Here is a 3,033-nt window from a genome sequence, read left to right on the forward strand (position 1 = left end):
TGTGCATTCCACTAATCCATATATTTTTTAATTGTGGCATTTGTTTTAGAGGAGTATTGAGTGATTGTTTTTCTTTTTTCTTATTAGTTTCTGAAATATTTCAGGTGCTTACCCTCAGTCATGTGTATTTTACACCAAGGAAGATTTTTATATGATTCTATGGGCTGCTGTTCTCTTGATTGTGTCTGGTCCTGTGTAGAAATTTTTACATTCATGCAATCTCATTAGCCAACTATTGACATTATTTCCTGAATGGCGAAAGCAATACAGCAAAAATGCTAGAATTATATCACCATACCTGGCATTACCTTACATTACAAAGGTTAACAACCAAAATAACATAGTATTTGCATGAAAAACAGGAATTTTTGCCTTGAGAGTTGTTTCAGAAACTCATGACCTATGGTTACATCTTGAAATGTTTTTCCCGGATGGCTTCCATGCTGAGTCATGTGTAAAGACTATGATCTACTCTCATGATTTTTGCACAGGGTGGGAGGTAAGGATCTAACCTTGTTCTTTCTTTGGTATGTGAATATTCAATTTTCCGGTGCCTTTTATCTTTTTTTCTTTTGCAAATATGGTTAACTTTATTTAAATTGAAAAATATTTCTTAAAACTGCATTTAGCCTCAAGATCATTTATGAAAAATCACCAATATTTCTAAGGCAGAAACATTTATGTTTACAAAACCAGATTTTACTTTGGAGCTTATTCTTTAAGTAAATCATGGAGAGAAAAAAGCCCGTTATTTAGAGATGGTATTTATATAATTTATTTTATTTTTTAAGAATAATCAGGTAGAAACTTTGTGACAGAAACGACTTCAGAACATGCTGGCATCTCAGAAGCAATCCTCAAAGGTTTAGTTTTTTCAGTATCTAGCAATGCCTAAGACCCTTCTTCATCTTTGATACTGGGAGCCGAATAATACTTTACATGTCCTATGTCAACAATTTTATCCTCTGCAACAAGAGTGCAGACATCTGCAGACATACTGAGTGTTCCTGTAGGAGAAAGTGGAATGACTTTTGTGAATAAGTTCAGGTACCTCAGAGCAAAAGTTAGCTGAACTTCTTCATTCATCTCTAGGGTTACAGCTTTTTCTTCATCAACATGACATGTTTGTGACACCTTAATGTTTCCATTTTCAAGCTCTCCACTTGAAGAAAACTTCACCCCATCCTTTGCACAGGATATCTCAACCTCATCTCCAATATGGCTAAAGTCTGAGCATACATGTGCAAATTTACCAGATGGCATCTTTACTACTCAGCTGTACCCCTGCTGTGGGATTCCAGCTGTACCCCTGCTGTGGGATTCCATGTTGCTCAACATCTAAGTCCATTAATTTCATTTCCTAGTCTGAAACTTTCCCTTGATTTGATGTTTCGAATACTTTTGCTAAGGTCCCAGCATTATCTTTTTGTTCTGATATTTATTTTGAAAGCCTTTTCAAAAGTTAGGTGTGCTGTAGTTTGGTGGGTTAACTCTGGGTTCTGTCTTCTATTGCTGTACATCCCTGCTTCTCGTGTCAATACTATGTGATTTTGGTTGCTAATGTAGTAGAGTTTGGGGTAAGGCATGGTGGAACCTTCAACATCATTCCTTTTGCTTGGGATTGCTTTGTTTATTTGGGATCTTATGTTTCCACAAGAATTTTATGTTTGTTTTTAGTATCTTTGTCAAGAATGTCATTGGCATTTTCTTAAGGATTTTATCTGTAATATGTAGATGACTTGTGGTGAATCAGTATAGTAATTTCACAATATTAATTCTGCTAGTCAATGAACATGGACGGTCTTTCCATCTTCCATTTCTATTTCTCAGTGTAGTCATCTTTCATCTTCTTAGTTGATTTGATTAACATATTTTTGAAGCTCTTTTGAATAGAATCTTTTTCATTTCAACATATTCATCATTATTATATAGGAAAGCTATTTATCTCTGTATATTGATTTTATATCCTATAGGTTACTGAAACTCCACATCTATAGCTCACAGAATTTGAGGTAAAGTAGAAAATAAAAAATGTTAGTAGAATTGGAAATGAATAAAAATACATAGTAGTGGTTGGTTTACAGGAGAATGGAGTATAGATATTATTAAAAATAAAAATCCAGTTTCTGCAGGGTAACATTAGCAGCAGCACAAAAGGATGCCTTGTGCACAAATCCCATTACATTGAGCTGGAAAGATGCAGTGATTCTTTCTTGTTACCCAAAGCTATAAATAATCTAAGCGTCCGGACATTCTGAATGAGTAGTATTGGATAATTCTCTTTAAGAACAGTCTTAAGAAGTGTATTTCATCAGCACTTGATATACCATCAGAAAAATCCCAGAAAATCACTAAACTAACGAAATAACTAAAATAACCACACATTATTTTCATCTATTTATCTAGTGGAGGTGGGCAGGCAGAACATGCTGGCATCTCAGAAGCAAGCCTCAAAGGTCCTCTTCTTCCACTGCCTTGATTTCAGGGCTCAAACTCAAGATTACCAGGCATAGTGGTATGTTCCTTTACAATGTAAGGCATCAGTCCAGCATAAAGGTACAATTTCATAAGACTTTTCCGTTTTTACTAATATTAATTAATGTACACAGTTGTTTTAACATACAATTTATATGTTTATTATACACTTTGATCATGCTCACACCTATTACTTTGTCTCACTCTCTATCACCCTCATTGTCATCTTGCGTATCCTCTATAGTCACCTCTTTATTTTCATGTATATTTTCCCTAAATTTAAATCATGAGACAAAACAAGTGATACTTTTCTTTGTGAGGATATTTCACTTAATACTATCATTTCACTTCCTTCCAGGTTTTTCTTCAAGCAATATCTTCCTTTCCTCTGTGATTTTTATCAAGCCCTTATTCAATTTTAAAATAGATATATAGTGGCCAAATATATTTATATCATACTAGTATTCCATGAACTTCACATGTGAATGCATAATGAGACTGAAGGCTTAAGATTCAGTTTCTTTCCTACCTTTATTTGAAAATGTTAGATATGTTGCA

General features: G+C 34.1%; 1 pseudogene; it reads right to left on the minus strand.

The window, feature by feature from the left end:
* Window positions 1-891: 891 nt before the first annotated feature.
* Window positions 892-2,701, minus strand: Pcna-ps1 (proliferating cell nuclear antigen, pseudogene 1; annotated as a pseudogene).
* Between the last annotated feature and the right edge of the window lie 332 nt (window positions 2,702-3,033).

Source organism: Rattus norvegicus, chromosome 6 (assembly GCF_021556685.1).
Source record: "Rattus norvegicus strain SHRSP/BbbUtx chromosome 6, alternate assembly SHRSP_T2T, whole genome shotgun sequence".
In the NCBI taxonomy this organism is placed as follows: domain Eukaryota; kingdom Metazoa; phylum Chordata; class Mammalia; order Rodentia; family Muridae; genus Rattus; species Rattus norvegicus.